At 41.0% G+C, this 15,190-nt stretch overlaps 1 pseudogene across 1 annotated transcript; it reads left to right on the top strand.

Annotated features, from left to right (window-relative positions):
* On the top strand, positions 13,483 to 13,915 carry LOC102188306 (annotated as a pseudogene). Its single transcript, XR_001918327.1, has one exon. The product of XR_001918327.1 is annotated as a zinc finger protein 706 pseudogene (transcript).

The following is a 15,190-nucleotide window of genomic DNA, read 5'->3' as shown; positions in this document are numbered from 1 at the left end:
ACCCATCTTTCATAGGTGAGGAAAGTGAGGGTTAGAGAGGGCCAAGTAACTAGCTCAAAGTCACACAGCTTGTGAATGGTTGGGATATGGAATGAGGACAAAAGATACGTGCTGGGAGAGCAATCTGTCACTCAGGCTGAGGATGCAAAGTTAAAGTGTTAGCGGTAACCAGCTGCAGGAGGGTGTCTGAGTTGGGTGGGGCTTGGGGTGGGTGGGGGTGTTCCAGCTTTGGCTCCCACAGTTTCTATTCCTGTAACTCTGGGTCACAGAACTGTCCATTTCCTTGTCACCGGAACCTGTGCTCCTTGAGGGCAACCACTGTATTTTATTCTACAGCTTTACTGAGGTATCATTAACAAAGGAGAAACTGAACTTAGTTAAATTGGGCAATTTAATAAATTTGGAATATGTTTGCATCTGTGAAACCATCACCATAATCAAGAGACTGAACAGATCAATCACCCCTAAAAGTTTCATTGTGCCAGTTAGCAATCCTTTCCTCCACTTTTTCTTTTGGGCCTTTCCTCCCCTAGGCAGTCATGAATCTGCTTTCTGTCACTATAGATTAGTTTGCATTTTCTAGAATTTTATAAAAATGGGATCATCCTCGGACTGGCTTCTTTGTCTTGGCAGAATTACTTTGCGATTTATCATATTGTTGTATACATCAACTTTGGCCACCTGATGTGAAAAACTGACTCATTGGAAAAGACCATGATGCTGGGAAAGATTGAAGGTGGGAGGAGAAGGGGATGACAGAGGATGAGATGGTTGGATGGCATCACTGACTTGATAGACGTGAGTTTGAGTAAGCTCCGGGAGTTGATGTTGGACAGGGAAGCCTGGCATGCTGCAGTCCATGGTGTCGCAAAGAGTTGGACTGAGTGACTGAACTGACTGTATACATCAGTACAGCTGGCTTTTGAACAGCCTGGGTTTGAACTTGGCAATGAATCCACTTAATGAAGATTTTAAAAAATAAATACACCTATGTGCTGTAAATGTATTCTGTCTTCCTTACTATTTTCTTAGTAACATTACTTTTCTCTAACTTACTTCATTCTAAGAATACAGTACATAATGCATATAGAAAATATGTGTTAGGAAATTCCTTGGAGGTCTAGTAGTTCGGGCTCTGTGTTTCCACTGCAGGGGGAAGAGTTTGATTCCTGATTGAGGAGCTAAGATCCCACAAGCTTCCAGGTGCTGGCAAACAAAAACAAAAATGTGTGTGTGTGTGTGTGTGTGTGTGTGTGAATCAACTGTTTGTGTTATCTGTGAGGTTTCCAGGCAAGAGTAGGATATTAGTAGTCAAGTGTGGGGGCAGTCAAAAATTATATTCAGGTTTTGGCTATATGGCGGAATCGGATCCCTAACCCAGCGTGGTTCAGGGTCAACTAGTTTATTCTTTGTTTATTTTTATTTATTTAGATTTATATTTAAATTAGCTTACAGTAAAACAAAAAACTTTAAAAATAAAAATATCTATTTATTTGGCTGCGTCAGGCCCCCGCTGAGGCGCACGGGATTCTTATTCCGTCTTTTGTGGTGGTGTGTGGACTCTCTGGCTGCAGCAGTAAGAGCTTAGTTCCTCCGCCACATGTGGTATCTTAGTTCCATGACCAGGGATCGAACCCGTGTCTCCTGCTTTGCAAGGCGGATTCCTAACCACTGGACCACCAAAACAGTCCCCGGGGAAAGCTTTTTGGTGAACAGCTCTATGAATTTTAACATGGGTATGGATTTGAGTAACCAACACCACAGAATCAGAATACAGAACAGAAAACTCCTTGATGCTATCTCCACCCCGAATGTCTGGGAACTAACGATCTGATATCCGTCAACATAGTTTCCTCTTTTCGAGAATGTCATATTAGTGGAATCAGACAGCATGTAGCCTTCTGAGATCAGTTTCCTTTACTCAGCACGATGACTAAGAAATTCACCCAAATCGTGGGTTCATTTCTCTCTTTCCTTCCTACTTTTTCTTTTCTTTCTTTCTCTTTTCCTTTTCTTTCTTCCCTCCCTCCCTTTCTTTTTTTTTGAAGAGTAGTATTTCATTGCATGGGTGTCTGAGTTTGTTTATCCATTCACTCGGTGCATATCTGAGTTGCTTCCAGTATTTGACAGCTACAAATAAAACTGCTATAAACATCTGGGCACAGGTGTTTGTGTGAACATGCAATACATCTTCATCTATCTAGGATAAGTACCTGGAAGGAGGATCGCTGGATCACAGAATAAATGTTGTTTAACTTTATACGAAACTGTCAAATTCTTTTCCAGAGTGGCTGTGTCATTTTGTACTTCCATCTGAAATGTATGAGAATTCCAGTTGCTCCATTTCCTCACCAATACTTGGTCTTGCCAATATTTTTTATGTTCTCCCAACAGATGTGTAGTGGTACCTCATCATAGTTATAATTTGCGTTTATCTAGTAGCTAATGATGCTGAAATATTTGCATCTAATGTAATTGTTGATATATTGTGGCTTCAATCTTCCATTTCTTTCTGTTCGTTTTCTGTTCTCTCATTTCTTGCTTTTCTTTTCTCTACGTTCTGAGTTCTTTATACATTAGGTGTGTCCTTTATCCAATATAGGATTTCAAATATTTTCAGATCTTAAGCTTAACGTTTCATTTTCTTGATGATGTCTTTTGAAAAGCAAAAGTTTTATATTGTGAAGTCTAATTTGTCAATTTTTCACTTATGGATTGTGGTTTTGGTAGTGTAGCTCAGAGCTCTTTGCTTAAAGATATTCTCCTGTGTTTGCTTCTAAACAGTTTATAGCTTTAACTCTTACAATTATGTCTATGATCCATTTTTAATATTTATGTGAGGTAATTATATAACTTCTTCATGAATGTAGATAATCAACTGTCCTAGCACCATTTGTTGTAAATACAATTGAATTGTCCTGACACCTTTACTAAAAACAAATTGACTATAAATGTAAGAATTTGTTTTAGTACTGTCAATTCTGTTCCAAATATATATGTGTATAAATTTGAATAAGATATGTGCTATCTTTGTGTCAGTACCATACTCTTTTTGATTACAGTAGCATTATAGTAAGTTTTAAAATTTTTATTTTCATTGAGTTATATTTGAAACACAATACTGTATAAATTTAAGGTGTGCAATGTATTGACTTGGTACAGTTATATTACAACATAATTGCCATAATAGCAGTTATTTTATTGTTTTGATGCTATTGTGAATGAGACACTTTCTTTTACAGACGTTTTAGTGTATAGAAAAGCAGCTCATTTCTGTGCATTGATTTCACATCCTGCAACTTTACAAAATTCATGGATTAAATCCAGGAAAATTTTATGTTGAGTCTTTGGGGTTTTCAGCATAAAAGATCATAGAACCAGAAAATAGCAATAACTTTACCTCGTCCTTTCTAGTTTGTATGCCTTTTATTTCTTTGTTTTGCCTGAGTGCTCTAGGTAGAATTTAGGGTACTGTGTTGAATAAGAGTGGTGAGAGTGGGCACCCTCATCCTGTTCCTTATCTTACCGGAAAAGCCTTCCGTTTTTCTCTATCAATTACAATGCCAGTTGTGGGTTTGCTGTATATGGCCTTTATTACATTTAGGTGTGTCCCTTCTACACCCAACCAATTGAGGGTTTTTATCATGAAGTGATGTTGAAGTTTGCCAGACGCCTTTTGTGCATCTATTGAGATGATCATATGCTTTATTTCATTCTATTAATGTGAGCTATCACATTTATTGACTTGCATTTGTTGAACCATCCTTGTATCCCAGGGATAAATCTCACTTGGCCATGGTATATAACCTTTATAATGAGTTCTTCAATGAAGTCCGCTAATTTTTGTTGAGAGTGTTTGCATCTGTATGCACCAGGGATTTTCGTCTATAATTTTCTTTTCTTGTGGTGTGCTTATGTGGCTTCAGTGTCAGGGTAATGCTGGCCTCATAAAATGAATTTGGGAGTGTTCCCCCTCCTTCCGTTTTTGAGAAGAGTTGGAGATGGCTTGGGGTTCCTCTTTAGTTGTTTGGTAGAATAATCCTGTGAAGCCATCTTGCCCTCAAGATTTCTATATTGGGAGGTTTTTGATTACTGGTTCAACTTCCTTACTCTTTATTGGCCTGTTCAAACTTGCTAGTTCTCCCTGGTTCAGTCTTGCTAGGTTGTATGATTCTAGGAAATTATCCCTTTCTTCTAAGCTATCTAATTTATTGGTATATTCATAGTAGCCTCTTATGATTGTATGTGTTTCTGTAGTGTGAGCTATTATTTCTCATCTTTTATTTTTTATTTTATTTGAGTCCTCTTTTTCTCCCCACTAGTCTCACTAAAGATGTGTCAAATTTTGCTCATCTTTTTAAAAAGCAGCTCTTAGTTTCACTGATCTTTACTATTGTTTTTCTGATCTCTATTTCATTGATTTCTATTATTTTCATTTATTTTCTACTATGATCTATTATTTTCTTCCTTCTGCTAACTTTCAACTTTAATTTGCTCTTCTTTTTCTAGTTCCTTGAGGTAAAAGCTAAGCTTTTATTTACAATGTGTCTAATTTCTTTTCTTTCTTTCTTTTTTGAATGAGCACTTTCTCTCTTTCTTTTTTATTTATTTACTTACTTGGCTGTGCCAGGTCTTAGTTGCAGCATGCAGGATCTTTAGTTGTAACATTTGAACCCTTAGTTACAGCAAGTGCGGTCTATTAATAGTTCCCTGATCAGGGATCAAACCCAGGCTTCCTGCACTGGGTATACGGAGTCTCAGCCACTGGACCACCAGGGATGCATCCTTAAGAGTTTGCCGCTCAGTTGTGTCTGACTCTCAGAGACCCCGTGGACTGTAGCCCACCAGGCTCCTCTGTCCATGGGATTCTCCAGGCAAGAGTACTGGAGAGGGTTGCCATTCCCTTCTCCAGGGAATCTTCTCGACCCAAGGACTTCTGGGTCTCCCGCATTGCAGGCAGAGTCTTTACCGTCTGAGCCACCAAAGAAGACGGAACTACCAGGGAAGGCCCTCTAATTTCTTAACACTGCATTTATCACCATAAAATCCTCTTAGAACAGCGCTGCAGAATCCCGTAGGTTTTGGTGAATTGTGTTTCTGTTTTCATCTGTTCTGCGATATTCTTTGATTTCCCCTTTGATTTTCTCGGTTGTTCAGGGGTGTGCTGTTTGGTTTCCACTGTGTGTAGTCTCCAGCTTTCCTTGTGTTGTTGATTCCTAGTTTTGTACCACTGTGGTCCAGTGGCAAACCACTTCAGTATTCTTGCCTTGAGAGCCCCATGAACAGTATGAAAAGGCAAAAAAGATAGGATATTGAAAGGGGAACTCCCCAGGTCGGTAGGTGCCCAATATGCTACTGGAGATCAATGGAGAGACAACTCCAGAAAGAATGAAGGGATGGAGCCAGAGCAAAAACAACACCCCGTTGTGGATGGGACTGGCGATAGAAGCAAGGTCCGATGCTGTAAAGAGCAATATTGCATAGGAACCTGGAGTGTTAGGTCCATGAATCAAGGCAAATTGGACGTGGTCAAACAAGAGATGGCAAGAGTGAACATCAACATTCTAGGAATCAGCAAACTAAAATGGACTGGAATGGGTGAATTTAACTCAGATGACCATTATATCTACTACTGCGGGCAGGAATCCCTTAGAAGAAATGGAGTAGCCATCATGGTCAACAAGAGTCCAAAAGGCAGTACTTGGATGCAATCTCAAAAATAACAGAATGATCTCTGTTTGTTTCCAAGGCAAACCATTCAATATCACGGCAATCCAAGCCTATGCCCCAACCAGTAATGCTGAAGAAGCTGAAGTTGAATGGTTCTGTGAAGACCTACAAGACCTTTTAGAACTAACACTCAAAAAAGATGTCCTTTTCATTATAGGGGACTGGAACACAAAAGTAGGAAGTCAGGAAACACTTGCAGTAACAGGCAAATTTGGCCTTGGAGTACAGAATGAAGCAGGGCAAAGGCTAATAGAGTTTTATCAAAAGAACACAATGGTCATAGCAAACACCCTCTTCCAACAACACAAGAGAAGACTCTACACGTGGACATCACCAGATGGTCAACACTGAAATCAGATTGATTATATTCTTTGCAGCCAAAGATGGGGAAGCTCTATACAGTCAGCAAAAACAAGACCAGGAGCTGACTCAGATCATGAGCTCCTTATTGCCAAATTCAGATTTAAATTGAAGAAAGTAGGGAAAACCACTAGATCATTCAGGTATGACCTGAATCAAATCCCTTATGATTATACAGTGGAAGTGACAAATAGATTTAAGGGACTAGATCTGATAGAGTGTCTGATGAACTATGGATGGAGGTTTGTGACATTGTACAGGAGACAGGGATTAAGACCATCCCCATGGAAAAGAAATGCAAAAAAGCAAAATGGCTGTCTGAGGAGGCCTTACAGATAGCTGTGAAAAGAAGTGAAAGGCAAAAGAGAAAAGGAAGGATATACCCATCTGAATGCAGAGTTCCAAAGAATAACAAGGAGAGATAAGAAAGCCTTCCTTAGTGATCAGTGCAAAGAAATAGGGGAAAACAACAAAATGGGAAAGACTAGAGATCTCTGCAAGAAAATTAGAGATACCAAGGGAACATTTCATGTAAAGATGTGCCCGATAAAGGACAGAAATGGTATGGACCTAACAAGCAGAAGATATCAAGAAGAGGTGGCAATAATACACAGAAGAACTGTACAAAAAAGATCTTCACGACCCAGATAATGACGATGGTGTGATCACTCACCTAGAGCCAGACATCCTGGAATGTGAAGTCAAGTGGGCCTTAGGAAGCGTCACTATGAACAAAGCTGGTGGAGGTGATGGAATTCCAGTTGAGCTATTTCAAATCCTGAATGATGATGCTGTTAAAGTGCTGCACTCAGTATGCCAGCAAATTTGGAAAACTCAGCAGTGGCCACAGGACTGGAAAAGGTCAGTTTTCATTCCAATCCCAAAGTAAGGCAATGCCAAAGAATGCTCAAACTACTACACAATTGCACTCATCTCACACGCTATAAAGTAATGCTCAAAATTTTCCAAGCCAGGCTTCAGCAATATGTGAACGTTGAACTTCCAGATGTTCAAGCTGGTTTTAGAAAAGGCAGAGGAACCAGAGATCAAATTGCCAACATCCTCTGGATCATGGAAAAAGCAAGAGAGTTCCAGAAAAACATCTATTTCTGCTTTATTGACTATGCCAAAGCCTTTGACTGTGTGGATCACAATAAACTGTGGAAAATTCTGAAGGAGAAGGGAATACCAGACCACCTGACCTGCCTCTTGAGAGACCTGTATGCAGGTCAGGAAGCAACAGTTAGAACTGGACATGGAACAACAGACTGGTTCCAAATAGGAAAAGGAGTACATCAAGGCTGTATATTGTCACCCTGCTTATTTAACTTATATGCAGAGTACATCATGAGAAATGCTGGGCTGGAAGAAGCACAAGCTGGAATCAAGATTGCCGGGAGAAATATCAATAACCTCAGATATGCAGATGACACCACCCTTATGGCAGAAAGTGAAGAGGAACTAAAGAGCCTCTTGATGAAAGTGAAAGAGGAGAGTGAAAAAGTTGGCTTAAAGTTGAACATGCAGAAAACGAAGATCATGGCATCTGGTCCCATCACTTCATGGCAAATAGATGGCAAAACAGTGGAAACAGTGGCTGACTTTATTTTGGGGGGCTCTAAAATCACTGCAGATGGTGATTAAAGGCATGAAATTAAAAGACACTTACTCCTTGGAAGGAAAGTTATGACCAACCTAGATAGCATATTGAAAAGCAGAGACATTACTTTGCCAACAAAGGTCCATCTAGTCAAGGCTATGGTTTTTCCAGTGATCATGTATAGATAGGAGAGTTGGACGGTGAAGAAAGCTGAGCACCGAAGAATTGATGCTTTTGAACCGTGTTGTTGGAGAAGACTCTTGAGAGTCCCTTGGACTGCAAGAAGATCCAGCCAGTCCATCCTAAAGGAGATCAGTCCTGGGTGTTCATTGGAAGGACTGATGTTGAAGCTGAAACTCCAGTACTTTGGCCACCTGATGCGAAGAGCTGACTCATTGGAAAAGACCCTGATGCTGGGAAAGATTGAGGGCAGGAGGAAAAGCTGACGACAGAGGATGAGACGATTGGACGGCATCACCGACTCAATGTACGTGGGTTTGGGTGAACTCTGGAAGTTGGTGATGGACAGGGAGGTCTGGTGTGCTGCGGTTCATGGGGTCGCAAAGAGTCAGACACAACGGAGTGACTTAACTAAACCGAGTGATCCAAAAGATACTTGGTATGGGACTTCCCTGCTGGTCTAGTGGCTAAGACTCCTCGATTCCACTGCAGGGGACACAGATTCCATTCCCGGTTGGGTCAGGAAACTAAGATCCCACATGCCACATGGCACAGCAGGGGAAGAAAAAAGATACTTGGTATAATTTTAATCTTAAAGTCACTAAGACTGGTTTTATGTCTTACCATATGATTTACCCTTGAGAACGTCCCCTGTGTAGCTGAAAATATAGATCAAAACAAACAAAAGTGTAACCAGACTAGGAGAGATGTTGTGAAGCAGGGAGCGCCGAATGCTTATCTCTACACAAAAGCAGCAGATAAACTGGAAAACCTGTCAGAACTGGCTTTATTGGAACTCTGGATACTTACCAAGATTTTACAGCAACTAGAAAAACACTTGGGCTTCCCGATGGCTCAGTGGTAAAGAATCCACCTGCAATGCAGCAGTTCCTTCAGAACCCAGCCCATTCTGCTCCCTCTGGTACTAAGAACTGAACTGAGAATTCAGGCTGCTGTCTTCAAGGCCTTCACCAGGCTGAGGAGAAAGGATTCACAAGGCTTACTCACCTTGGTAAGTTAAAACACCACAAAATTCTCCTATCAAGACTTAGCATTTTGTTTTTGTTTTGTTTTTCTTGATGGAGTATTCCTCTTGCTTGCTTGCTTGGTCGTTCAGTTGTGTCCAACTCTGCAACTCCATGAACTGTGGCTCACCAGGCTCTCTGTCTGTGGAATTCTCCAGGCAAAAATACTGAAGGGGGTCGCCATTTCCTTCTGCAGGGGATCTTCCTGACCCAGGGATCTAACCCAAGTCTCCTGAGGTTGCTGCATTGCAGTTGGATTCTTTACCACTGAGCCATCGGGAAGCCCAAGTGTTTTTCTAGTTGCTGTAAAATCTTGGTAAGTATCCAGAGTTCCAATAAAGCCAGTTCTGACAGGTCTGCCAGTTTATCTGCTGCTTTTGTGTAGAGATAAGTATTGGGCGCTCCCTGCTCCGCCACATCTCTCCTAGTCTGGTTACACTTACTGTAATTATTGATATGGTTGGACTTATATCTAGCGATTTTATTATTTATTTTCTGTTTTCCCTCCTCTGTTCCCTTTATCCTGAGTTTGTCTGGATTGTTTGAACATCTCTCTAAGCATTCCAGTTAAATGCATCTGTTGTGTTTTTAACTACCTCTCTTTTTTCAGTGGTTACTCTAGGGATTATAAGATACATATTTCCTTTTTAGGCTTGCTTAGGATAGATATTTTTACCATTTTAGAATGTAAAAACTAACCATCGTATCGCTCCCTTTATTCTCCCTTCTATCTGTTGTAGTTTTCTTACATATTACATATACATACATTGAACATACCATCAGAAAATGTCACAATTTTTGTTTTAAATATAAATTTTTTTAAAGAACTCAAGAGCAAAAGAGTAGAATGTTAAATTAACCCATATTTTACCATTCTGTTGGTCTTCCTTCATTCACTCCAAGTATACTTTTGGTACTATTTCCAGTCTATCTGAAAAAATTCTGGAAATTATTTTAGAATAGGTCTGCTGGCAAGGAATTCTCTCAGATTTCCTTCATCTGAAAATTTCACCTTCACTCTTTTTTATTGGATACAGAATTGTATCTAATTCTGGTTGATGGTTCTTTTGCTCTTGTACTTTGAAGATGTGATCCTCTTCATTTGGGCTTCCACAATGAGATATTTTCTTCTGGCAGATATGTGTCTGTGTGTGTATGCATATACATATATCAAAATATATACATATTTTAAAGTATTTACACACAAATATGTAGCATATAACACTGCAGATAGTGACTGCAGCCATGAAATTAAAAGATGCTTGCTCCTTGGAAGAAAAGTTATGACAAACATAGACAGCATATTAAAAAGCAGAGACATTACTTTGCCAGCAAAAGTCTGTCTAGTCAAAGCTATGGTTTTTCCAGTAGCCATGTATGGATGTGAGAGTTGGACCATAAAGAAGGCTGAGCACCAAAGAAGTGATGCTTTTGAACTGTGGTGATGGAGAAGACTCTTGAGAGTCCCTTGGACTGCAAGGAGATCAAACCAGTCAATCCTAAATATTCATTGGAAGGACTGATGCTGAAGCTGAAACTCCAACACTTCGGCCACATGATGTAAAGAGCCGACTTAGACCCTGATGCTGGGAAAGATTCAGGGCAGGAGGAGAAGGGGACGACAGAGGATGAGATCCTTGGATGGCATCACCAACTCAATGGACATGAGTTTGAGTAAGCACTGGAAGATGGTGAAGAACAGGGAAGCCTGGCATGCTGCAGTTCATGGGGTCACAAAGAATTGGACACAACTGAACAATAACAATAGTGAAATACACACATACACATCTATGTGATGTTATGTAGTCTGAAGTTTTCAACAGTTTCATTATGATACATACAGGCATGAATTTCTTTGGTTTACCCTTTTTGGGACTTGCTGAGGTGTTTGAACCCAGAGGTTTATGTCATTCTTCATATTTTGGAAGTTTTCAGTCATTATTTTTGCCTTCATTGCACTCTTTCTCCTCTCTTTATGGATCTCCAGTGATAGACTTTCTAGGACTTTGAGGCTCTAAAATCTTTTTCTCAGTTACCCAAACTGGATAATTTTGTACTGGTCTACCCTCAAGTTTACTTACTGACTTCTCTGTCGTTGCTGTTCTGCTCTTGAGCTTATCTAGTGAGTATTTGATTTTGGCTCATATTTTTAAGTTCTAAAATTTTAGTTTCTCTATTTATCTTTTATTTATCTGTGAAGACTTTCATTCATTCCAGGAGTGTTAGCCTTTACCTTTTGGAGCATTTTCATTATAGCAGTTTAAAGTCTTTGTCACTTAATTTTAATATCTCACTGTTGGCCCCTTTTGGTCATATGTTACCATGCAAGTCGAGGTTTTCCTGGATCTTTTTATGCCAAATAATTTTAAGTCTTGGACATTTGAATTTTATGAGATTCCGGGTCCTGTTTGAATACTATGGAGAACGTTGACATGTATATTTTAGCAGGCAATTGGGCTTGAGCCACCAATCCTGAATAGCCTTCTGTGGATTGTGGTTTCAAGGCAAGTTCCATTTTCAAAACCTTTCTGGTGCTGTTTAGATTTGTCCTGTACGTGCACCCTCTAGTGGTAATTCTGAGAACAGGCGGTGGTTCAGTTTAGTCCTCCGGTCTCGGATGTGCTGCTGAGGATTGAATCCATGCCCGCTCATCTTGGGGGTGAGAGCACAGTTCATAAACAGTTTTATGGAATTAATTTCCCAAGGGCCTTCACAATTTCCCTGGCACTTCGGGGCTCTCTGGGGCTCCTCTTTCTGATTCTCCTTTTGGTTCTTTAGTTGCTTTGCTTTGTTGTGTACTTCCTACAGCTGTGCCCTCACCCAGGGCTAAGTGGCCAAAGGATGGAGAAAAGAGAAACAGAGCAAGTGAAAGAGGAGAGCAGTTAGATTTGTCCCAATCTCTTGACACACCTGCAATCAGAAGGAAAGTGTCTCTTCCTTAAGAATTTTTGGTGCCTTAATGCCTCAGATGTCACTGTAGCAGGAATATTAGGTGGCTGGGGCATGAGGAGCAGAGAAAAAGTTTTAAAGCGGTGTTTCTTCACTCACTCTGAACATTAGGAGTTCCTTTCCCATTCTTCAAACCCAAACTAGAAGGGTTCTCCTAGAGTTTTCACTATGGCCCAGTTGCCCACTTTCACCTGAAAGTTCCAGGCTGCTTTGAGTCTGGCCAGGGAATGTTGCTGTTTAGTTACTAATTCGTGTCCGACTCTTTGCAACCCCATGGACTGTAGCCCACCAGGCTCCTCTGTCCATGGGATCTTCCAGGCAAGAATAACGGAGTGAGTTGCCATTTCCTTCTCCAGGGGATCTTCCTGACCCAGGAATCCAACCCACCATCTCCTGCATTGGCTGGCAGATTCTTTAGCACTGAAACACCTGGGGAGCCCAGCCAAGAAATATTGGAGGGAAAACAAGAAACTCATCCCATGTCAATGATACTCCAAATTCTGTTTTTCTTTCCCAGTTCACCCACTATTGATATTTACTCTTTTTTCTTACAACTTTTTAAAAGAATTTTTTTTTTTTTAATGTGGACCATTTTTAAAGTCTTTATTGACTTTGTTACAATACTGCTTGTTTTTCGTGTTTTGGCTTTTTGGCCCCAAGGCATGTGGGATCTCAGCTCCTGAACCAGGGGTCAAACCACAACCCCTGCGCTGGAAGGTGAAGTCTTAACCTCTGGACTGCCAGGGATGCCCCTGATATTTACTCTTGAAAGTCTTTCACACATTCAGTCCAGGTTTTAATGTTGCATTTACAGGGAGAGACAGGGAGGAGAATGTTTACTCCATGTTACCTAGTTCATTCCTTTTTTCTGCCAAGTGGTATTTTACTGTATAGATATCCTACTATCTTTTTATCAATTCTCTTATTAATGGTCATTTTTGTTGCTTCCAGTTTCTGGCTTTTACAAAGTAAGCAGCAATAAGCATTCATGTACAAGTCTGCTTGGACACATCCTTTCATTTATGTTGCATACATACCTAAGGATGGAAAGCTTAGGTTACATGGTAGGTGTATATTTAACTTTTTAGGAAAATGCCAAAACATTTTCCAAAGTAGTTGTAGCATTTTACATTCCTGTCAGTAGCTTAGGAGCATTCCATTTGTTCCATATCATTGCTCATACTTGGTATAGTCTTTTTCATTTTGCTTCCCTAGTAGATGTGTGGCAGTATTTCATTCTGGTTCTAGTTTGCATGTTTCTTATACCCAGGAAGATGTAAAACAGCCATTCAAGTCTGACCATTAGAAAATGTGTTGTCTTCTTATTATTGAGTTTTAAACATTCTTTGCTTAAACTTATATTCTACATATAAGTCCTTTATCAGACATGAGTTGCAAAATGTTCTCCCATTCTGCAGCCATTGTGTTTTGTTTAGCTCTGTTTGGCTTTCCCTCCATCCTCTGCCTGGATCCACTCCTTGTTCTTTCCACTGATACCACCACCACCCTTGTTCGTCTCTCCTGGATCATCCTCCTACTCTGGCCTCCCCATGGTCTTCTTGCTTCACACTTGCAGAAAGACTTGGCTTGGACCACAGTCCAATCTGCAAATGGACTGAGCAGTCACTGGGCATTTAAAAATGCACACGGAGGGCGGAGGGCGGCGGCGGCGGGTGCGAGTCGCGGGCTCTCGCCTTTCCCCTCCTTGGCGGGTGGAGGAGGCCGCGTGGACAGCAGAAGATTCAGTCTCAGCAGAAAAATGCCAAAAAGCAAGCTGGACAAAAGAAGAAACAAGGACATGACCAGAAGGCTGCTGCCAAAGCTGCCTTAATATATACCTGCACTGTCTGTAGGACACAAATGCCAGACCCTAAGACCTTCAAGCAGCACTTTGAGAGCAAGCATCCTAAGACTCCACTTCCTCCAGAATTAGCTGATGTTCAGGCATAAAGTTGTTTACAGGTGAATACGTGACACCTTTGATTCTTCTACTGTCTCAGACCTTAGGTAACAAACCTGCAGCTGCTTTTCTAACAAACTGTTATCAGCAAAATAAAGGGGCTACAGGAAAAAAAAAAAAAAAAGCACACGGAATCGTTTCTCCTCTGTGCATAACGTCATACAAAGGCTCTTTCTTGCCTTGGCATAATGCTAAAGCCCCAAATGCCCCACACTATCTGACCCTTGCCTATTTTACTGGATGCTTTTTCTATCATTCTCCCCTTGGCCACCATGCTGGAGTCACAAGAACATTTTTCCTTAAACACACTGAGTTTGTTCTCTTCCCAAGACCTGTGCACCAGCTATTCCTTCTGCCTGGGGTGTTCTTCACCCTGTTTTGCACATTGCTGCCCCTTCTGTCATTTAGAAAGTTAAAATATTACCCCTTTAGAGAGATATTCTTTGAACACAAAATCTAAAGTTGCTACCTCCACACTGTCTTGACCTCAAGCTATTTTATTTCTCTGCAGAATAGTTACCACAGTGTGACACTTTCCTTGTTGTTGCCCATCTTCACTAGAATATGTTTCATGGGAGTAGGGACTTGATCTCATTCAATTTAATATCCCTCGTGTCTAGTGCCATGCTTGGCACATAGTACAGGCTCAATAAATTCTTGTTGAATGTCTGTGCCCATAGCACCTACCTCTGTGCCTGTCATCTGGCTAGAAAGCAAATGTTTGCTGTCTGAATTTGTCAAGGAATCCATTCCCATGGCACCAGTGATCAAAGAGCATCCCTAGACTAGAACACGGAGAGAAAAGACACATATTTAGGAAAATGACAAGAGAAAAATTGCAGAGAAGCTTGAGAGAAAATCAGTTCCTCTAGAAGTGTGTGGGGAGTTTCATGAGAGAGTTGTCATATCACTGGCTTTGGTATGGGCTCCCACCCAAGGGAGCCTAATGTGCTATTAGGCCCACACATAATGCACATGAGATAATGGTGCAGTTTGTAGGCACAGGCCCAAGACCTGCACGAGGCGTGCTTGTCCAAGGAAATTAGACCCTCTTGACCTAATCCACTGTTCACTCTGCTCCTCTGCTTCCTGGAGTCTGCACGGTAATTTTCCCACTCCGCAACCCTCAGCACGGTGGGTGAGCTCCCCCACGAATGGGTAATAGCTCACTGCTCCCATCGTCCCCACTCTCTCTCAGGCCATTTGGCACCAGTGCGCCTGGCTGAGCCACGGAATTTAAAAATCCTTGCTCCTTGGAAGAAAGGCTATGACAGACCTAGACAGCATATTAGAAAGCAGAGACATTACTTTGCTGATAAAGGTCCATCTAGTCAAAGCTATGGTTTTGCCAGTAGCCGTGTACAAATGTGGCAGTTGGACCATAAA

This window comes from Capra hircus, chromosome 7 (genome assembly GCF_001704415.2).
Source record: "Capra hircus breed San Clemente chromosome 7, ASM170441v1, whole genome shotgun sequence".
NCBI classification, from domain to species: Eukaryota; Metazoa; Chordata; class Mammalia; order Artiodactyla; family Bovidae; genus Capra; species Capra hircus.
The sequence above is the reverse complement of the archived record's forward strand: the minus strand, read 5'-3'. Positions and strand labels throughout refer to the sequence as shown.